This window comes from Canis aureus, chromosome 6 (assembly GCF_053574225.1).
Source record: "Canis aureus isolate CA01 chromosome 6, VMU_Caureus_v.1.0, whole genome shotgun sequence".
NCBI lineage: Eukaryota > Metazoa > Chordata > Mammalia > Carnivora > Canidae > Canis > Canis aureus.
The window spans coordinates 28258315-28281140 of NC_135616.1; the positions used below are offsets into that span (position 1 = coordinate 28258315).

Here is a 22826-nt window from a genome sequence, read left to right on the forward strand (position 1 = left end):
AGCCAATCACCAGGCACACCGACGCTGAGGTCATAGGAGGTCATGCCTGAGTGTCACGGCAAGGTTTCACTCTCGTGGTTGAGGCTTCGTGAATGGCCTTATTCAAGTGGGTTTTCTCACTGCATCCTCTGGGCGGCCCTGAGAGGTAGCCAGGTTGGGGCAGAGTGTCCCTACACACAGGGAGGACAGTGACCCACAGTCCCCTGACCCTGACTTTCAGAGCTGGGACCAGATCCCCAGGCTTGCTTGCACCCGGAACTCTTCCAGCAGCTGGCCTGGGGCGACTACTTTTATTTCCCTCTCTGCGCAGACTCATCCCCCAGCTCCAGGAGTTTCTCAGCAGCCCTGGGCCACCCAGGACATCCTTGGTGGCCAGAAGGCACAGAGAGCTGCTGTGCCCTGCTGGCCCTGGGGTGGTGCTACACCCTCCACCCTTCTGCACTTTGACCTTCTCTTCTGAAATGCACCTGCCCCGGTGTTCAGGTTTGTGCCAATGTCCCTGAGTTTTTATTGATTGTATGTCTCTTGGGGGGAACATTCATCATTTATTCAGCTCCTCGTTCTATCACTGTCGGAGCACTCTACACCAGCTGAGCATCCCGATGGCCAGCACCCCTGGGAGCGAGTCCCCCTCACCTCGATGCACGAGCACCTCCACAATCCCCCAGGGGCTCTTGGGGCCTCCCTAGGACCCCTGCATCCATTCTGCTGAGTGGAATGTGTCTCTCCTCAGAGCCACCCTGGTGAAGCCTGTCTTGATCACGCGCTGGTATTTGGTGCTGCCCGTATTAAAATGAGCCAGGACGGTGAGGGGTCAAAAGCCTGATTGTGCAGAATCATTCAGAATTTCTATGGTGCCACCACGCATCTGTGTCCTGTCTGAATCCAGAGGGAGTGAGTCTCCTGTCACCAGAGGACTCGAGACCCACAGTGGCCATGGGAGTCTGAGGCCTGGATTGGTCTCAAGGGCTGTTTCTCCTCTGGGAGGTCACAGGATGGGGTGAGGCTCCAACCCATCTGCCCATGAGAAGCCCCTCTGACCACACGTCCCCCAGGATGGAAGAACGTTCTGGCCAGCCTGCCTCTTGTGGACGGCCCCGTGATGTCTCCTCCGAAGCCGAGTGGGCCTCCTTCTTTCCCCAGCTCTGCCCTTGGTGCCCGAGCCGGAGCATGTCCAAGTACGAGCCATTTGTTGACTGGCTGGGGGTGGGGAGGGGCCGCCCCCGCCACCCCCTTTCCTCTCTTGCGTGGGCCCTAGTTGCAGGCAGTGGCCCCCAACAGTCCTCTGACATCTGGGAGGCTGGCGGGAACTGCCATGAGCCGCTCTGACCGCCTTCAAGGGCACTGCCAGGAATAGATGCGGCCACCCTGCCGCCTGCGTGGGTCTGGCAGCCTCAGAATGCCCTTTCTCCAGACTCTGTGCACTTCCCAGGAGCGCTCATCTCCGACTGCCTGGTTCCTTAGGAGTGAAAGCACGGCTTGGGGCCTGTTCCTGGCTCTTCAGAATGTGTCGAGCCAGTTTCCCATGACACAGCTCAGCAGACACTACCCACCCAGCTCTCGGCCAACAAGCCGCAGCCACTGGGCAGTCAACTAGACAGGGAGCCCAATGACTACTTGATGCCGGCAGATGCAAACTAACAAGCCCCCCAAAGGGTCTGCCCAAACGGGAGCCCTTGGTGACACAGTTGCATGCCTTTGATTTGCAGCCAAGAAACAATGTCAGGAAGATAAGGTGACTTGGCTTAGAGTCACAGCTTGCCAGTAGCAGAACCAGGCCACCAACCCACAGCTCCTGACCCCTAGCCAGGGGCCGTGGTGTCCACTGGAGAGAGATAGCTTTGAGGAAGGAGAAGTGAGAAGAGGGCACCTGAACCTTTTTGGGCAGGTGGCATTCAGATCCTGGGAGAAGACGAAGGATGTCATCTCAAGACATGGAGAAAGAGTGAGTTACCTCTGAGGGCCAATGAATGGCCTAGTGTGGTCTGGACAGTGGGCTCATGGGGACAGAGAGAGAGGACAGGATGCAACTGCATGGAACCCAGGGACATGAAGGCACTAGGAATCTAATCAATTCTTCCATGAGGCTGCATGACTCCAGGCGGATGAGAGAAACACTGCCACCCATTCCTGCATGCTTACAGGATTCACTCTGTGGCCCATTGGCACTGGGTGACAGGTCCTATTCCAGGATCTGGAAATGGAGCAGCAAACAAAGTCCCTGCCCTCATGAAGCACACAGGCAAGTGGTGGGAGACCATCAATAAAAATGCACAAGTCATCATGTGCTAGGTTGGGTGGTGATGGAAACAGTGATATCGACTAAGGGGAAGAGGATGCTGGCCCTGGGGTCAGGGGACAGCTATTTTATATAGAATGGTTAAGGATAGCCTCTCTGGTAAGGTGACATTTGAGAAGAATCCTGAAGGAAATGAGGGAATAAACCAAGTGAGCATGTGGAAGAAGAGTCTTCCAGGCAGATAGATAGCAAGTGCAAAGGCCCTGAGGTAGATGTGTGCCAATCCAGCTGGAAGAAGATCCATCTACAACCTGTGGGACAAAGTATGCCACAAAAGTTTCTCAGCTCACCTCCTAAGACCAAGCTACTCGACTAGCCCATTCTAAATGCATGGCTCCATTCCTGGGTCTCAGGTGGCACAAGTCAAGTTCCATCCTTCAGCTAGGCAAGACAGTTGACATACCTTTGCTGAAAGGTGATACAAAGATGGAATTTGGAATCTGTGGCCCAGCCAGGAGAGAATAGACTGGGCCTTGAATTCTTAACTTCAAGGTGCATCCCTAGTTTAATGCGTGGCTCTTGATTTTGCCTACTATCCCCTGCCCTCCATTCCTCCTTCCACATGCAGGCCCTCAGTAGGGCCTGCTCCAGGTAGTGAGAACTGGGGTGCCGGGGGCTGAAGGTGCTGAAGTCCCTGCTTGGGAGGGGAGTCCTTGGGGGCACCAGGGATTCCTAGAGGAGGAGCCTCAGGAGCGTAGGCCCTAGGTGTGGCCAGAATAGGGCAAGAGAGAAGCAAAGGCTCAAAGGCTGGAGTGAGCTTGCGTGTGTATTTGCACGTGTGCATTTGTGTGTGTGCATGCATGCGCGTGTGCGTGCATGTGCGTGTGCATGCATGTGTGTGTACGTGCACATGTGTACACGTGTGTCTGAGAGGCCCTGCTGTGGCTGGGAAATAATTCGTCTGTGGAAAGCGGGGAGAAGCGTGGTGAAGGGGTGCTCTGGCCTTGTGTCTGATAGGGCCTTTCTATTAGGACTTGAGTTTGTTCTTTTTCCCTCTTTGTGCTTGTGTCTGTTTTTCTGCACGAGTCTGTCAGTCTCTGTGTATCGGTGGGAATGTCTCTGTCTCTGCGAGGCTCTCTGTCCCTCAGTTTCCCCTCTGAGTGGCTCTCCATGTTCGGCTCTGGCTCCTCTGGCCTCCCTCCCCCTCTCCTCCCTCCCCCTCTCCTCTTTCTCTCGGAACAGGAAGAGGCCTGCAAAGGACTGCCATTCCCCCCTCCGCCTCTCCACCCCGTTCCCTCCCCAGGTTTTTTCTCTCCTCCTTATTCAAGGCAGATAAAGTGCGCACAGCTGCTCCCAGCTGAAACAGGCCTTAATTGCACCCCCGTTGCCATGGCGATCCCTGATGATCTCCGTGGCTGGAATGTTGCCCTCCCGATCTCCCTGCTGGGGCCTCCGGGCAGCACAGCCTCTCTGGCCCCGGAGCTGACCCCGTGCAGCACCCTGGCAGGGCAGTGGGGTGCAGGCGGTGGCCTCACCCCAGTCCCCCCCCATGCCTTTCCCCTCCCCTCCCCGTGCCATTCCGGCGTCCAGCACAGCAATGCACAAGCTCCGAGGCAGGGGTGAAACATTCTTCTGGCACTGGCCTTGGCCCTAGTTTGGGGGAGTGGGAAGGGGGAGATCTGGGCTCTATCCCCTCACTGGTGCCACAGCTGCACCTGCCAGGATGTGGAAGTCCCGTCAATGCAAAGCAGCCCATTTGGTGCAGTTTCTGTGGATCCCTGGGCACAGAGTGATAGGCATTGTAGAGGGAAGGGGTGCCCCAAAGTCCCCTCCAGGGTACCAAGGTGCTGCAGAGGGGCAGTCGGCAGGATCGGGCTTACCCCCCACGCTCCTGCAGAGGACAGCAGGGACAGGAGGGAGGGAAGGTAGCCACCTGTTAGGCACCTCAGGAGGAGAGGGACACAGAGGAGACCCCAAGAGCGAGACCCAGGCAGGGCCCCGTGGCCCAAGGATGTGAACCCAATGCAGGGAGGTGTGTGTGTGTGTGTGTGTGTGTGTGTGCACGTCCCTCTGTCTGCTGGGGTTATCTGGCTCACAACCCTGCCTTCCACTCTCCCTTCACAGGACCCTCCCCTAGAAGCCAAGCTGGATCATGTCAGAGTGTGTGGTCACAGCTCGGTGGCTCCTGACAGGGGTCTTGGGGAGGGCAGCTATACTTGATGTCCCATCAGCACACCCTGCGGGGCCACCCTACGTGAAGTGGGAAAAGAAGACCTGCTGCTGGCTCTGTTCCCTCGCCATCAGCCGCTCCTCCCTCTGAGCCACCCAACTCCAAGCCCTGTATCCAGTGGGGTCTGGGTGGAGTGAGGTTTTCCTATCCTGGATCTGATGGGCCTCTATAGACCACCCTCCTACCCCGCCACCCAACTGAGCAAACCCAGAGGTGTCACGGGTGTCCCAGCACTTTCTATCTACCCTATCTTCTCAGCATTTGCGCCCTCTTCCTGTCAGGCAGGGGGGCAGGGAGGGTTCCATCCTCGAGCTGTGCCAGAGCCCAGACTCTGCTTGGCTTCCAGGACCCCCTTCTCAGGGCTGGCATGTGCAGGGCAAGACCTCTCAAGGCCATCATCGATGGCCCTGCTCTCCACCAGCAACGGTAGCAGCTGAACGCAAGCCACCCTGAACCCCCCTGGTAACGTAATAATAGTAATACTAGCAGTGGCAGTGGCAGCAGCTACTGCTTGTTACGCAGCCTGCCCGGTGCCGCGGGTAGAAACACTATGTGCACCATGGCATAGTTCCCTCACAACCCCTGAGGTCAGGGCTAGACACTCCACAGGGATGAGGAAACAGGTGTCACCTGCCCAACCAAGGCCACTTCCTCTCTGTGGCCACGCTCGTGGGAGCCCAAGGTGGACGCAGAGACTTGTGTCTTCCCTGGCCCAGGTCCTGCTGGGCAGTTCACTGGTGGCCCGGTGCTGCCCCAGCGCCTCCTGCCGGCAGTAAGGCCACTTCTGTGGGCTAAAACATCACCTCCCGCATCGTGTGGGAAGCAGAGCTCCTGTCTCCAGGGAAGGATTTCTGCATGAGAGTCTGTGTCAGCGCTGCCCCTGCCACTGAAACACTCATGGCACTGTGCACCCCAAATCCATGGGATACTGCTCAAGGAACCATTTCTCTCTCTCTCAATCTCTCTCTCTCTCTCTCTCCCTATGTTCATACCTTTTCTATAAATATTTGCTAATTAAGAAGTGAAAGAACAGCATTTCTTACCTTGACATACAACCTCACCCTGACTTTTCCCTTTTCTCAACCCCGAAAGGGCTACAGAATTCATCTCATCCCCTTCTGCACAGCGGAGACCCCAAGAGAGCCCCAAGCCAGGCACTTGCTGCCTCCCATCCCTCCCTAGTGCCCATAGGCAGAACGAGTCTGAAACCGGGCAGGCATGTCACGTCTTCCAGGTGATTCAAGGCCCTCTAGAGGAGGCCTAACCCCCAGCCTCCGCTCTGATAACTCCTCCAGTTTTCTGAACACACTTCCTACACCTGGCCCTTGACCAGGTGCTTCCTCTACCTGGACTGTCCATCTTCCTCTTCTCTGCCTCCAGAAGTATTTCTTTCAGGGTCTGACTTTGCCACTACTTCCTACCACACTCATTTTACTAAACTGGTCACGTAATGCTGTATGCTACTGCTATTTGCTGAATGAACAGATGAACACCAAGGGGCAGTTCAGAGAAAATAGGCTGCACATCTGGGGTGCTCACTAACCCCTTAGCCCAACGTTGAAACTCCTCAGCATTCTCTAGCCATCCTGGGGGCCTCTGGGAGGGGCTTCCAAGATGGTGTCTCCACTGACAACCTACTATGTGCCATTTCCCGGAGATCAAGTGCCTTCCAGGACACTTCCCTCGGGCTGGAAGGTGCTGTCCAGACTCCAAGAGCTGTGGGAGTCAGACAAGGAGCTGACACTTGAGCTGGGAAAGGCTGGGAGGGAGAGAGGTCATTTCAGGTGCAGGGGCCCTCCAGGGCAATGGCTCAGTGTAGTGGGAAACAGCAGTGAGCAGGCGAGCTGGCCAGAGCATGAGGCTGAGGATAGGATGTGGACAGGGTGTGGAGAGCCTCCAAGGCAAGCTGTAGTCACGAGGATGGATGGCGGGCTGGGAACAGGAGCCTCTGGCTACCTTTTCTCCTAGTGATACATAAGGTAAAATAGAGAAGCTTATTTCCTTAGAAGGAATCATGACCTCCTCAGGGGCAAGGGCTATTTTTCTCCCCACCCCCATTCCTCTTCCATCCCTGGGCCATCTGTCCAACCCATGTCCTGTCACTGAGGTTGACCTTAGGCCTTGCCTGGAGATAGATGAGGAGCCCTCAGAAGGCAGTTTCCCCTAGCTCATATCACTGCCCCCTCTGTGCTTCCTCTCCACTCATACCTTGCTAGCCAAAAACCTATTCCCTTGCTGCCAGATAAGCCTAATCACACGAAGAAAGGGGAAGGTGTAATTCAGGCCCCCCGAACCGCCCCCCAAAACTGTAAACAACTCTGCAAAGATTTGTCCACTGGGAAGAAGAAAAGCAAATCTCAGCCCTTTGTATTCTAGCAGGTGAGAAGTAGCTTCTCACGGCCCTGAAACGTGCTAGGAGGTGCCAGGGGATGCAACCCCCTGAACTCAGTGCCAGGAGGTAGGTAACTGTTCTACGGAGGGCACCGGGGAGCCCAGCGGCTCACCCCGTTCAAATGGTCCCAGTGAGACCATCAGACTCCTCAGGTGTCTCACTACTGGTTGAAGACAGAGCAGCAGCCCTTAGCTGGCCTCCTTCCTCTGCCCATACCACCTGCCTCGGCACAGCTGGCCCCTCACGTGCTCTCCCGGGTTCCCCCTGGTTTATGCGTCTTCTGACTTTGTATCAGGTAAGTTCCTTGAAGGCAGGAATGGGGCTTAATCTTCCCTTCGTTCACCCACAGCTTTGTTCATATCCCCAGGAAGATACAAGGCATTCAGTGAAACCGCATTGCTACTGGGCATGGCTGTATCGTGGACACCCAACAATGTGGAAACATCCATCAGGTATCAGGGAGAAGAAATAGAGTCAGCCTGGGAAGGAGATTTTGCTCTTAACATCATGCTTTGTTTAATTAACTGTCTCCGTTGGGGGCGATTAACACACTAGAAGATATATTTTTTAAATCACGTGATTATCCTTGGGAATGAAAGAGTCTATTAAACACATTGGCTCCACCTTACCATGCTCAGGAAACAGCCTTCAGATGTTGAGGAGAGTGGCCATCAGTTAATGGGAAAGCTGTTGATTCCCTGTTCTCCGGGGCCACACGAGGAGGACACAGGCACCCAACCCTGGAGTCAGTCCCGACATGGCCAATGTCCCATCCCACCCCTGCTGGTGACAGCGTTTGCCAGGGTTGCCCAAGGTGTGCATAGCTAAGTGGTACTTTGGGGGGGGGGGGATTCTACGTTTGTATATATTCTCTCCCTCTCCATTCAAAATCTCTGCGCTTTTAAATATGAGAGCCTTTTATTTCCATAAAACAGCAGCTGCTTTCATTTAGTTTGATGGATTTAGCACATTTAGAGGCAGGAGGCACGGATGCGAGGGCAGTGGATTTCTCAGGCCTACCTTCTCACACCTTCCAAAGGATGAAGTGTACCTGATACGGAGCATCTCATCTCTGGGCAAAAACTAATCCTTCCTCTCTCTGTCTTAAGACTTAGGATTTAATTTGTTCCGAGGACACTTGCAAGTGAGACCCCTCCCCTCTTAAAAATTTCTCTACCGATTTTTCTGCCTCCCCTCCTCCACCTTCCACATCCTCCTCCTCAGTTCTCACACACGCCTGCTTGCTCTGCACTCCCAGCGTCTCCTCATCCGGGGCAAGCACAGCCCAGAGCAGAGGCCACAACTGGGCCACCTCCGTGCTGCTCTCCTGGAGGGAAGGAACTCACCTGGGGGCTCCCCAAAGCCTGAGGACCCCTCCCTTTCAGGAATAGCAATTGGGGAACCAGAGCCCAGCATGCTTCTGCCCCAATCCCACAGAACCCAGACTGGATGCGGTCGGTGTAGTTGAGAGCTCAAGTCACAGCCAGGCTCACGGCACGGCGTGGCGTCTCTTTCCGAGCATGGCTGATCACAAACTCAGAGCCAGGGAAGGCCACCTCACTCCCTCGGGGCTGGGAAGCTTCTCCTCCTGAGGCCCTTAGGGCTTCCTTTTTTTGGTCTGTCTCCCCTGCCAGACTGGAAGCTCCCTGAGGGCTCGTTCGCTCTCTCGTGTCTCTAGTGCTGTGAATCAGGACAAGTAAATCCTTGTGGCTGATGCTGGGTCCCGAGGCTTCTGCTCTCATTCTGAAGGCCTCTGACTGTCTAGAACCACCATTGGGCACCTGTGGCAGGAGGCTCCCAGGTGTGCCAACCTTTCCCCTCTGGCTGCCCAACTGCCCTAGGCTTCTCCCGCCTGGATCAAACTGTCCCTGCTTCTACTCCTCCTCCTCCTCCAACACAGCTACCCCAGCCTTTCCCTTCCCTTCCATCTCCACATATGGAAACCCACCTTCCATCCCAGGGCTTGGTGAGGACTCACAGCGGGCTTCCGTGGGGGTGGGCCCTGTGGGCTGGTTTGTTGGGGGGATAGGCTTGCTTTCACCAGCCTGCAGCTCTGCCCTCCCTGGGTGGACTGAGGATGTGGGTGAGGCTCTGTCTCTTTCTGCGCAGGCCCTGGTTAGTGGCCCGCCTTGTCTTGCCCTGTCCAGCCTGCCCTTTGACAGCATGCGGTCCCTAAGGGACTCCCTCAAAGGGCTCAGGGCCAGCTCCTTGATGAACTTGACTCCCTTACCTACAAGGCTACATCTTGCCCAGAGGGCTTTTGATGCCATCTTCTGATCGGGTTCTCTCAGGTCAAAGGCAGGGTGGGTCTTCTTAGCCTCCATTTACAGCTGGGGAAACTGAGCCCTGGGAGATCAAGTGACGCACCTCTGTGAAGAGCGGAACCAAGACTGTGTCCTCCTGTGGATGCTCACTATGGGGCTCACTCCTGATGAACCAGTCACGCCCATGGGAGGCAGGGACTACATGCATTCTCTCGGTGGCCAGTTTGGCAGTTACTTCCACCAGGTGAGGGGCATGGCCTGAGACAGTCTTAGGAAGCTCTCCTAGCCCCAGGACTCTGTGCTTGGGGCTTCATCCCACTTCTCTATCCCCTTCCTCATACTTGGATACAACAGTATCCCACCCTCAGGGGCCTGCATCATGAGGCTGGCCCACAGACCTCCCCTTTCCAGACCCTTCCCGAAGCATGCCTCCCTGGGGTGGGATCTCTCTGGAAGGAGCTTCTGAGACCTGACCCCATCCTCAAGGTGTGGTGTGAGTGGGAGGGGGCTGCTTCTATCGCTGGGTGCTTGCAGAAGCCAGGCTGTTTCCTGGAGGAGTAAGAGGGTCTCCGACAGTCTCTGATTTTCTTTGCAGGTTAAGAAGCTGGTTCCGTGTGACTTTTATCACCTCCATGGTCTGCTTGGTCCTGCCTCTGTGGCTGATGGTGCATCCTGGGCCATCCTGCACCATTGCTACATGCATCCTGGGCCATCCTGCACCATTGCTACATGCATCCTGGGTCATCCTGCACCATTGCTACATGCATCCTGGGCCATTGCCGAATGCACCAGAACTTTCTCCTTCTCTGAGGGGTCTCCCCTTTGAAAGCTCTCTCTAGGACACTCAAGTCAGCTCTCTCTGGGACTCTGAGACCCTGAAACTCAGGACTGAGCACTTCATAGGCCTCTGGGAGTGTGCCGAGCTTGGAGAGGAGAGGGAGAGGAAGTTTCCATCAGCCCACCTCCTAGGCAGCTGCTAAGCAAATCCAGGGAGTTAATAGGAGCTACACAAAGCCCTTGATTTGCTCCAGAGATCAAAGGTCAGCCTGAATAACTCATTAATTAACCAAGCAAGGCTTCCTGCTATTGACAAGGTCTGGGAGCTCAGCCTGGGAGCAGACCTCACATCCTGCAGCCAGAAGACCATCCCCAGCTCCCGCTCCCCCTCCTCTCTCCTACTCGGTGCCCACTGACCTGAGAGATGCCTGGAAGGCCATTCCATCTACTGATCCCACCTTTCCCAGGACCCTCTGGCCTGGCAGGATGGTGCACCTTGACCCTTTCACTTTCAAGCCTGACCTACATGTTGTCTTCTTGCTTCCATCCCTGCCCACTCCTGCCCCAGCCTTCACTGACATAATATCCGATGCTCTCAGGATCCAGGCGTGAGCCGGCTCCCACACACCTTCAGACACTGCTCTTGGATGTCTATCACCAGGGAGAGGACATGATGAGCTGACTCACACCGAGGTGTCAGGCTGAGGGTGTTGGGAAAGTGGGTGGGTGGGTGGTGATTTCATTTTAACGAGGGTCAGGCTTTGACTCAAATGGTGTAAGCTCTAATGGTAGGATTTCAGGCATCAGAGATAGGCTTGGCGGCAGGATTATTTTGGTCAAGAGTCCTTCCCAGTGATGGCTGAGGTCACAGGGTGGGAGTGGCCACCTTCCATGTGGGTGGCTGAGGCTGTTAGAGCTAAGGACAGCCTTGTATAACCAGTGCCAAGGCTCCAACCTAGGGCAGAGCAGCCCTAGGTGTCTTTCCTTCTCTTAGGGTCCAGCTTCTTCCCCATGAGTATGAATGTCTAAGCACCTGTTTTGGCTATCTCCACACCCGCCCCTGGCACCACCTCCCACTGGAACTCAAAGTGCACACTAGAACTCCCGCCCCCAGGAGTTTCCTTTGCCCTAAACAGGATGTACCGCTAGAGGAGACTGCCTGGAGGAGACTGGCCATCCCATCCAAGTGTTGCTGAAGAGAGGACCTTGTCATCACCCATGGGCCTACATGGAAGGGGTGCTCATGAATAGGTACGAGCAGAATAGAGCCGGCATGAATAGAGCTTTCTTCAGCCTCGTATTTTCAGAGTCCAAGGCATAGAAGATCTTGATGCAGTCTGCAGCACCTCTGTTATTACTTCCAGAGCTCATCCCTGCCGATTGACATTCGCAGAGCCTATTGCTGCTTGCAGAGTCAGCCATTTCTGGAAGGGCTCGTCACCTGCTTTAGAGCCTGTTGCTGTTCATAGAGTCCATTGTTAGCAGAACCCGGCATTGCACACAGAGCTCATCACTCTCTGCAAAGCTTGCTGCCACTTGTCAAGTTTCTTGGGGTTTGCAGATCCTGGTATTTCTTGCAAATTCATCAAAGTTTGCAGAGCCCATAGCAGTCTGTGGAGCCTATTGTTTGCAGAGTCAGTACTTGTTTGCAGAGTTCTTCACTAGCTTTAGATCCAGGTACTATTTGTAGAATCTACCATCTTTAGCAGATGCTGGCTTTGTAGGCTGAACTCATCAGTATCCACAAAGCTTACTGCTGTCTGTAGAGTTTGGCTCTGCTTGCAGAACCTTCACGGCTTGCAAAACTCCTCTTGGTTGGAAAACCTGGGGCTATTTGCAAGTCTGTCATGGCTTGCAGGGTGCACAATCAACGTTAGGGCCCCGGGACGTTAGGGCCCCGGGACATTTTCTGATCTACTTCTCATGACTAGATTATCTGCCTTGTGGTCAATTTTTAAGGACATGTCCCCATATCATTGGATTTTGAAGTGTTTTCTTATACTTATAGATTTGGGATTCTCTCCAAGATGGCTGCTGAATTCAAGCTCCACATCACTCCCTCTAGTCCCCATGTGTCCCGATGACATGGGCTCAAGATGCTCTGAGTCTTTCCTTCCTAGCACCAACAGTCTAAATAACTCCCTCCCCCACTGTCATCACTCAGAGCTCTTGAACTTCCAGTCAGATACGTGGGTGCTCTTCACCTTTGGCTCAGTGAGATCTTATGTCCTTCAGTATACTCCTGTCCTTAGCATGCACATTTAATAGTTCCATATCCACAGGTATTTACAGAATTCATGGACACAATGTCCTGGCCGGAACTGTGAGCCCTCCTCTGTGCCCAGGTCAGTTGAGGAGTGGATGTGACCTTGGACTCAGAGTCTAGAAAGACCCATGACTATTTTCATCTGATCTGCCTTACGGGCCTTGGCACCCCATCAGAACTGGTTGGGGTCTTGGCACTGGTTGTACAAGGCTGTCCTTAGCTATAGCTGGCACGCCAAATTAAACCTGGTCACCTTTGGACACGTTTGGTCTTTAACACGACACCAACCTAGGAACCCTGTGCTGGGCTGAGTAGTTGTGTTTGTTTTTCTTTGTGGGGATACAGTCTTCTAAATACACACATCCTTGGAAAACAGGGTTTAAAGTGGCATGATTCCAGGTACTTCTTATAAAAAACTAGTAATTCAAATTTTAAATGGATAGGCAATATCGGTCAAGAGGGGTGGAGTAGAAGGAATCAACCCAGAAGCCATGGGTGCTTCTTCAGGAATTTTCTGAAGTATCACTACTGCCCAAGGCTGGCCATGTCAGAACATGACTGGGCCCATGCAGAGATCTTAACATCAAGAGTTTCTGCTCTCTGGAAGTCTGTGATATGAAAACTCAAGTCAGGAGGTGATCACTCACTTCAAATTACTCTCTGGACACATTTAAAATGGAACATGCTCCTCTCTACAGCCCAACTAGGAATCCAGCTCTCATGCTGAGTGAAGGGCTCCTGAATTGCCCTCTTTCCTTCCCAGGAGCCCCAGGGAGATCCGAGCTGAGGCCCTGGTCTAGGCCAGTGACCAAGAGTGATGAGGTCTGGACCTCCTGACTTTCTCTGCCTTGGGATGGCCTGAGATTCAGGGGACAGAGGGAGTCATGGAGCAGCCTTGAGGCAAACTCTTTCCCATCCTTAACACTGTTTTCTCTCCTTTGTTCTTAGAAGAAATTGAGTTCTAGATACGTCTCACAGTTGGCTTTGTCCACAGGGCCTGAGGCAAGCATTGCTGCTCAGGAGATAATTCAGAGTGCTAATGGCATACAGATGCATGCTAATTCATGTGCACACACACAAATTAGGCTGCAATTATCACAGGAACTATTTGCTAATGCTGGTTACCATTTGAACCATTACTCAGCATTGGTTACCACAGACATCTGGTCAATATGGCTCAGCACAAGGCCTGCCTCTCAGACCGCCTTGAAAAGTGACAGAACCTTGAGTCAACATCAAGGAATGCTTGTGCATGTTGCTTCAACGTGGGAGGCGGGTCTCCCAAGGTTGGCTGTGGGGATGGAACAAGCCTGCTAGAAAATGACACTCAGATCCCAACAGGGCGAAGGAAAAGCCAGCAACAAATGCCATATAACACAATTCATTCTATGCATGGAAGACCAAGAATGAAATGCACAAGGTATGTGCTTTCCATTCAACAGCTCCTCCCGGGCTGTCTACTGTGTGCCGGGAGTGTGAGACTCAGGGGAGGAGATGCGGGCTGAGAAGTGGCTTGTAAGACAAGAGCCACCCCACAGAAGCAGCTAGTTAGCTCACAGGCATGGAGGCTGATTCACTGTTGAGTCCTATAGGACTTCATCCATTGGGGGCCCCCTGGAGGAGGCAGGGCTTGATGTTTGCCGTCAAGGATGAGGGTGAGTTCTGTGCAGGTGAGAGGCAGAGCAGCATCTCAGGCAGCCACTTCACCAGAACACGTCAGGGTGGTCACCGAGTCACAGGAATAGCTCCTACTCAGGAGTGGCTGCCATCACCACTTCTTCTTGGCAGCCGCACCAAGGAAGGCTTCCCTGTGTGCCTCTTGCTGGAAAGGAGAAAGGGGCAGGCCCGTTAAGAGATTAGCTCTGAGGCCACATGGCTGGTGTGGCCGGGCTGGAGTTAGAACCTGGGTATGTCTGACTATGTGTGAGAACACTCGGGACAAAGCAGGATTCCATTCCATTCCACAAGGTAAATGAGAGGGGCAGTCACAATGGTACTGCTGAACAGGCTCCTGGGAGGACTAAATTCATTCCACCGGAGACAGAAGTGTGGCCCGGAGACTCAGGGATGCACGTTTGGTCTGCAGTGAGCAGGCGACAGAGCAGGGCCCGTGATGCGCCACATGCTTCCCGCAAGCATTTGATTCCCTGGAGCCCCCACCCCAGAGCCCAGCACAGGTGGGAAGTGATCTCCACATGGCGCCTCCAGCCCAAAGCGTCTTCTCTGGCATTGTCTAGAGGTCTCAGGCAGGGGGAGAGGGGAAGGAGAAGTGTGGGTAGGTCGCTGATCTCCTGGGGTGTCCAATGGCCTCCCAGAAGGCAGTCTCCAGGCAGAAAGCTGGGGTTCTCACTGCTGGCCCAGGTGCCACTTCTCACCCCACCCTCCTCTGAGCTCTCCTGAGGCCTTCCTGTCTGGCTGGCCATTCTCAGGCCCTGCAGGCATCATCTGACTTCCCTGCTAATCCCTCCCCTGTGGACTTGCCCTGAGATTTCCAAGCTGCCAGGCGTGCGGGCTCCTGGCCACCAGAGATTGCAGTCGACACTGAGGCTGTCAGCGTCCACGCGCCAACGCTGTGGCAGGTGCTGACATCCTCGCTTCTATGTTGAGGTAGGAGGTGGGGCTCCCACATTTGCTGTGAGACAGGAATGTATTGCGGGGAGGTGCTCCCCGGGCCATTGAGGAAAAGACAGAAAGGCAGTGCTCATGAATAGATGGCCCAGCGTGACTTATCTCTCACGGCCCGGGTGCGCAGGGCATAAGCACCCTGTCCAGTGCTTGAGTTTCTTTGCAGAGCATTTCATGGAGCCTCGCTTGCACTCTGGGAACAACTTGAGAAGACCCAGTGCTTGTCCTCAGGGAGCTCCTTTTCCAGGAAGCACAGTGAATACACAGAAGTCCCCAGAGAACATCCTTGATGAGTACAGGGTCCATGTGAGACTCAGTGGTTTGGCCAGGACCGTTCACATAACTGGTAGGTGCTAACTGAAAATGCAAAGCCCCTTGTCAAAAACTAAGAATTTCAAGTGCAGGGGCCTTCTGAGCAGGCACAGACCCATGACGCCAGCCTGGCCATGGCAGGTCAAGAAGGGAGCTGTCCTTCCTCCGCGCCTGGCCCACCCTTCCCCTCCTTGACCTCAGACAGCAGCCCTCCAGGACCAAAGTGGGATCACTCATTGGGGCTTGAGATCCTTCCTGGGACTGAACTTCTGAGGGCAATGACCTCTCTCGTTTCCCAGGGTGCCTCTCCAGACCCGCGCGGGTCCCAGTTCCTGCCCTGCACGGTGCCCAGGCCCACTGAGCACTCCTGGCAACCTAGTACTTTTTCACCTCCGTGGGCAGTTCTCCACTCTGCCCCCACCCCAGCAGAGTGCGCATTTTATAGTCAGATTCCTCCCTCCGTCCCTCCCCACTGGGCCATCCAGGGTCGCTAATGAGGCCTCCCCTGGTTTATGGTAATGGCACCTCCTGTCCTCTCCTTCACCTGGAGTACATCACACCTGGGCACCCCTGGGGTCCCCAGGCCCCTCCTCTTGACCCCAAACTCAGGTTACCTCCCCAATAGGCCCCAGCCCCATGGCGTATTTACAGAAATGCCACTCAGCAGAACAACCCAAATCAAATGAACGTTAACGGGAAAGCTGCTAGCTTCCAAATTAGCGGTGCATAATTAGTTTCATGCATAAACCTCTCGAAAGCACCGGGCGCAGGCTGGTGAGAGAGACAATTAGTTTTTGCGAGGATGAAGAAGAGGAAGAGCAGGGGAGGAGTGGAGGCAAAGCCGGGAGGAGGCAGGGGGGAGTGTTGAATGCAACACAGGTTGCATCTGCACAGCAAAAGCCACAACTTGCCTGAGCGCAGTCTTTCTGGTGCCCACAGGCCTGCAGCCCCAGGCTCTCTCAGACAGTGCTTGGAGGCCCAGCCCATCACTCTCAGAGCTCTTCTGGCTACAGGGTACCCTCAGGATGACCTTTCCAGGCCCCTGGCTGGGTCTCAGGGAGAGACAATTGCCTTGGGGGAGATGGATGAGCATTGTCTACTTGCAACTCAGGACTCTGCCTGGAGCGAGCAGGGGCGCTCTGGCTGGCCTGGTGTTCTGGGTGTGGAGGTGTGCTGGTGTGGTTTGCCACTGGGCTGGCTAAGAATCACAGCCCATTGTGAATTTCAGAGCTCCTGGCACTTCCTGATCCCAGCAGCCCCTGGAGGGGACGTGTCTCACTGATGCGGTGTATCAAGCCCCCTCTGCAGCTTGGCCTGGCTGAGTGACACCGAGCCAAGGGTGCGGTGTCATCTCCAGACTTCGAACCCCAGCCTGCTCAGCCCCATTCCACACCAGCGACCTGCCCAGAGGAGGGCCCTGGCCTGATGTCCTCTGATACACTTCGGGATAACCACCTGCTTGGCATGCATTTCCGGTGTGTACAAAGGTCCCCAAGAACTCTCCTTCGACCCTCCCAGGTCCTTCAGGATATAGGCAAGCCCTGTCCCCTATGATCCCCTAGCCACTCGGTCTAGGCCCCGCTGTGCGCCCTTCCATTTCTGACCATACACAGCAGAGGCCTTGCACTTCCCTCTCTGGATTCATGGGCATTCCCTGTCCTCAGCCATGGCTAATTCCCAGAACCCAGGCCTTGACCTTCTCCCTCTGCCTTTCCCATCGCTGCCTCCCCAGGCCCACCAGTAAGCTGGTGATGGGTAGCAATCTCTCACTGACTCATCTCCAAGACAGGAGGGCGGACTGCATGTGGCTCAGGCGTGATGATGAGTGGGGGGGAAGCGGGGAGACTCTGAGGCGGGCTGTGGATTTTTACTCTCTCCACTCATCCTCTGAGTTTACCCTTAAAAGGATGGTAGCACCAACCTCGTGTCCTTGGAAGATTTTCCACCTCCTGCCTCCATGCTGACCAGCCTATGAAAGATTAGGGGACACAGGGCAGGACAATGGGGTTCAAGGCATGGCTGCCTTTCCCTGCGGTCCTGGGCAGGGGCCCCAACCTCCATGGGCCTCACCTAGTTTCCTCATCTATCAACTAGACACAATAATACCTGCCCTCCCTTCCTCAAGGTTTTGTGAGGATTAATGGCAGCAGAAAGGCAAAAGTTTTCTGTCAATGCAGGTATGCTTTCCACTCAGGTGTTATGACCGAGGACGTTAATGCTCACATTGGTAATGAACCCAGCCAGGAGCCTGGGATGGCCAGTGTCTCTCAGGCTGGGGTTCTGCTGGGTCTCTAGGCCCAGCTGTAGGGAGATGCTGACGCCTGCCTGAGGAGAGCTCTTTACATGGAGGCATGCAGTCTTTATTGCTTATTATATATTATTTATTTAGTCTTAATTTATAATTGCATGATTGCCAGAGGATCTTAGTGCCATAGGGACAGAAATGTGCTGCCCAGTCCTCAATAAAGAATGCTTTTCCTGCCATAAATAAACAGAATATCCAATCAAGTACCCATCAAACTGCCTGGCCCTGGCACAAACAGAACGCCACTAATGAGACACAACACGCATTAGCTTAATGCTCTACCAGGGAAAACGAGCTGGCCTCTGAGTGCCAGCCTGGGCCACAGTGAGGGACCGGAATGGGCGGGCCTCCATGTGGGCACTGGGGGAGGGCTCCTACTGCGGGCACCCCGGTGCCAGCCAGGCACCCCCGAGGAACTGGTGCTCGTCTCAGTGGGGTCACTGCTGCTCATCCCCTTGGCTTTAAGACAGCAGGGACTGACTGTGTACTCCTGTGTGCCCAGGCCTGGGCTGGGTGCTGTCAGCACCATTGGGGGAGTCTTGTGTCTGTTTTGGGAGATATGACACATGAGTACAATGTGGGTGAGATCACGAGGTGAAATACTGTGTCCCTTTCAGCAAGAGCCATGGAAGGTTGTTGGTGTGGGTAGGGTAGTCAGGGAGGGCTGCATGGAGACGGAAGGCGTGAGCTCCTCCTTGGAGGACATCCAGAAATTGGGGGCAGGGGGGTAGCGTGCATTCAGACAAGAGCCACAAAATGGCACAGGCTTGGACAGAAGGGTGAGCACTGTGTTCTGGCAGCAGAGAGGGGCACCCAGGGGCTGGGGGAGACGCAGATGCTGGGAAGGGCAGGAGGATACAGACCGTCAAGAGCTGGGGTTAGGAATCTGGGCTTTGTTTGGTAGCACCAGGATATTATGAAGGTCCCAGAATTCTGGAAAGATCAGTGTACCAGAGTCAAAACCACCGTAGACCAAGTTACACCAGGCTCCTTCCCCAGTGATCTCTCTGCCATCCCCCCTTCCCAGGCTGGCTGGGAGTAAGCTCCAGGAGGGGCCCTCACAGCTCGCTCTTGCTCTCTGTCTGCTCTTTATCACTGTCAGCTGCTTAAAGCCAAGCCTGAGACGGCGGCCCTCCCCAGCAGAGCTGAGCTCCCCAAAGATAAGATGAATGTCTGCAGGCTGCAGAGCTGAGATGTTCTGGAGGAAGTGGAAGAGGAGGAAGAAGGAATAAACACCCGTCACATTAATAAGAGTTTGGAAGAAGCAAGGGGCTGAAGCCAGGAGTCTCCAGATGGTGTTTAGTGAAATGACAGTTTGATGCTTAAGAGGAAAAATGGAACCATGGTATGCTGGGAGCATCGATCTGGGTGGGGAGGGGCGGAGGAAAGGGGGGTGGGCACATAGAGCCGGGCATGAGGCCTGACCAGAGCCCATTCCAGGGCCCAGCAATGAGGGTCAAGTCTTTCCAGATGACCACTGAAGGGTCCCACGACGTGGTTCTGGTCCTAAGGACTTAGGGACATACCCGCTCACATGTTCCAGTGCTCTCATTGGCCATTGAGAACTTAGGCCAGTCCTTGTGCCAACACTAAAGTATAGGGGATGAGTAAAACCCAGCTCCTGCCCTCCAGAGCACGCAGTCTGGGGGAGGGACTGGCCAAGAGATCATGTTTAAACTTGGGAAACAGAGGTAGACACAGGGATTTCTGAGAATTCAGAAAGCCTCTCATCCAGCCTCATCCAGACTGGGAAGGCTTCCTGGAGAAGGTGATGTCTAGGTTGAACTGGGAACGCTGACCAAGGATTTACCTGGCAAAGAGCCTGGGATACAGGAGAAGACCAGGCAAAGGTAAGCAACAGAACAGATCATGGAGTGTGAAGCCGCAAGGGAGAGGGGGGTACCTCAGGAGTGTCGGAGGGGTCCTGGATCCCAGTGGCAAGCGGAATGGTAATAGAAAGGAGCTGGGCAAGGCTAAGAGTCCGAGAAGGCTGGATAAGGGCCTGGATGTCACCTGGCAGTGGTGAAGAGTCAGAGAGGGTTGCTCACCCGGAGTGTGGATGCATGAATCCGCCCCCCCCCCATTCCCTTGTCCACATCTGGTATCATCGGGGGTGGTCAGAAAGCTTCTCCAGGGCTTGCCTGCTGTGGTGCCTGAAATTCTGCCCTCAGAGCCCTCTTCATGTGGGTTCAGCAGAGCACGCACTTAGCATCCACCTTTGATAGTTACAGACACCTTCTCTGCGCTCCCCTGGGGGGCAGGAGAAGCGGCCAGACCCTGGTGGTGGTGAGGGGCCATCTCACCCGACCAGGAATAGCTCTACTGGGGGGACTTTGGGCAGAGCCAGGTGGGCAGCAGCTCTGCTTGTTAGCACCGGGGAGCCACGGCTCTGGGATCATCGGTCTGGCAGCGTCCTGGCCACTGCGGCCAGGCTGGAGCCGGGGGCCCTGGTGGGCAGGCAGGGAAGGGGCGGGGGAGACCAGGGAGAGGGCGAGGCAAGGAGAGTCAAGGAGGAGTTCCAGGCTTCTGAATCCATTCTGTTTCGATTTCCCCCAAGTCACACAGCTGCCAGGGTTCAGACAGATGCTGTGATTAGCATTTTAATGCATTTCAGAGGACCTTGTCCAAACTGCTCTGAAAATCAGAAATCAAGAGTTTATCTTCAGCTGTCCCTGTAGAGCTGCATTCCCTTCCAGCGCCAAGAGAGCCCGAGGAAGAGCGTGCGTGCACACGTACATCTGTGTGCCCATGCATGGCTGCGTGCACGGACACCTGTGTGTGCACGTTTCCCCGTGTGGGTTTCCATGTGCGCCTTCCTCTGGTGTGTGTACATAGCTTTGTGCACACACATGCCGTGAACCCTGGCGTGTGTGCGTGTCTGAGTGTGAAGTGTGGGCGTGTATCTGCATCTGCGGGCACATGTACGTTCTGCACACGTGTGCTTGTTCTACACGTGCCTTTGCAAGTGCGACTCCATCGGGGATCATTCACGTGGAAGAGGCAGAGCTGGATGCTGGCTGAAAACAGGTCAGCGCTGAGTGACTCGGGCTGTCAGGGCGTCTGGGCCTCAGGTAATGGGAAATGCATTTCCAATGCGGCTGCGGCTGCCTGGCCGGATCCCAAAGCCGTCTTTTCAAACAATACAGGCAAGCGGCATTTTTAAGCAATGTGGAGCTCCTGCAGTTTGAATCCCGCTCCCTTGGACGGGGCTAGTATCCCGGGCCCAGCATGGAGAGGTTTCTGGAGCCCCAGACGGGGAATGGGGCAGCTGCAACTGGGTCAGCGGAGCGTGGGACTGGGAAGCCAGGAGCCCCTCATGACGCATCCTGTGTGGGGTGGCTCCCGTCAGCCTCTCTTCCTGCTTCCCAAGGTTCTCCTCCTGCCACCCCAATCTGGCTACACTTCGCATCTGCCAAGGCTGCCCTGCATCCGGCTGGGTGTCGCCGGCCTTTCAACTAGCTTCAGGTGGAAGGCACTCTTTCTCCTTTCCTTGTCATCCTCCCTGGATACACTACCCACCCCCAAACCCCAGGGGATGTGTATCTCTCAGCCCCAAACACAGCTTTCTAGGACCATCTTCCCAGCCAAGGGGAAGGCACCTGTTTGCCTCCCAAGCCTGCATCAGCTTTTAGGGACCTAGGTGGCACCCCTGGCTCCTTTGTTTGGAGTCAACTGAAACTTCAGATCTTTGATCCCTGCCAGGTCAGCTTCCCTCTGCTCAGTGTCACCAGGCAGGGGTATCCACCTTTAGTCTTGGGGGCCCCTCAGGGTTGCCCTGGACTCAACCTGGATAGTGCAGACAAGTAAATGGGAGTTGGGGGATGCATTCGATGGAAGGGGGGCAAGGAAGCAGCAGACAGTTCCTTGTGAATTTGTTTAATGTAAATACATCCTCTATTTATCTTTAGCTGTTAATAAATTCATGCATTATTAGAAAATCCCTCATACCAGCAGACCCGCTGCGTTAGATCAGCTCGTTTTGAGAGATTTCCTGTTGGCAGGATTCAAAGCCCGCACCTGCAGCCGGCCCAGGCACAAGGATTTAACTGAACGCCACAGATAATTAGATCAGTTAACCTCACAAATTAAAACAAGCACATCGTATTAGCTCAGTTTATCCTAAAAGAAAATATTAAGTTCCCCCAGATAAATCGTTTAATAAGACTAGAGGAAGATGGCACATACTGTCTTCCCGGACCTGTGGGCAGGAGGCAGGGAGGGCTCACGTGGCCGCCAGAGAGTCAGTTTGCCTCCGTGGAGTGATGGGTGACAGACTGGGCTCTTGCCCCCAGATCTAACAGTGGCTGGAAGTGTCTGAAGAAGCCTCAGGCAGGGTGCTAGCTGAAGCACACAGGACAACACAAAGCTCCATGAGTTCTGAAAGGCACGAGGGGCGTCAGTGGGAGCTGCCCTACTGTGCCACCTCGTAATGCAGCACAATCCCCAGGGGAACCCTGGGGGTAATTTAGGGAATGTGGGTTCACTCCATCCAGAGAGGCCTCCAGGAGGGGCTACGACCCAGCTGCAAGTTCCTTCCACCCGCAAGGTGTTTACCACTTGAGTTGGTCTCAGTCTTTGAAAATTTTGAACTCTCTACATCAGATAAGGGAAAGAACTCAGTCTTTGCAAAATCTATGGTGCAAAAAATTTTGATCAGCAAATAAATAGTGCAGTCAACACCATTGTCTGCAGGAATATGTCATCTACCTAGGAGAACGGCAGCGTTTGCAAGTGGCTTCCTGGTACTCCCTGTCACACCATCACTGTGCAAATTACACATGCTTTGTATCTGTTCATTAAAGCAGGCTTGGCAGGACATTCACTTGGAAGCACTGTTGGATTGTCTACTCAAAAGTAATAAAACGGCGCTGAGCACACCCCATAATATGGATGCTAATCGAAATGGTGTCCTCCCCAGCTCTTCTGAAGTAAGGTGGATTTACTAGATTTCTCAGCTACTGGGCCTCTTTGAGATAAAGGCTGTGTTACAAGTGAGAAAGAACCCAGATGTGGCATCTCAGCAGCGTGCCCCATGTCCACAAACCTTCACAGGCTCTGTGCCCTCTTTGGGCTTCTGTGTCTCCCTTGCAGAATGGGGGCATGGAGCAGGTGATGCTAAGGCACCCTCTAATTTCCGAGCTTCTCTGGCCCTTGGGAGGAAACAGAATGGCAGAGAAGAGTCAGTCAGTCCCATTCATGGAAGGAAGTCAGCTAGCCCGGGAGCAAGAATCAAGGCTTCCTGGCGGTGCTGGACAGAGAGTGGGAGAACCCAGGGTTCCAGGAGCTGCAGGAGCACTGAAACCACCCCGGGGAGCATTTGCAACATATGGATTCCCAGGCTGCTCCCCGACTTCACGTCTGTGTGTGCGTGTGGCATATGTGTGTGTGTGTGTGTGTGTGTGTGTAAGGTGTTGAA

The 22826-nt window shown here is 54.5% G+C and overlaps 1 protein-coding gene and 1 long non-coding RNA gene across 55 annotated transcripts in view; one reads left to right on the plus strand and one right to left on the minus strand.

The window, feature by feature from the left end:
- Positions 1 to 22826, minus strand: part of CELF4 (CUGBP Elav-like family member 4) — a 298230-nt gene that overhangs the window by 184419 nt on the left and 90985 nt on the right. The window lies entirely within an intron of this gene.
- On the plus strand, positions 14140 to 22232 carry LOC144315646 (uncharacterized). Of its 5 annotated transcripts, XR_013381374.1 has the most exons (7): positions 14140 to 14345; positions 14598 to 14775; positions 14960 to 15139; positions 16334 to 16580; positions 18513 to 18755; positions 19146 to 19260; positions 20025 to 22232. It is a non-coding gene; the product is annotated as an uncharacterized LOC144315646 (long non-coding RNA). The 5 variants fall into 5 exon arrangements; XR_013381373.1 differs by having other exon boundaries at positions 19146 to 22232; XR_013381376.1 differs by lacking the exon at positions 19146 to 19260.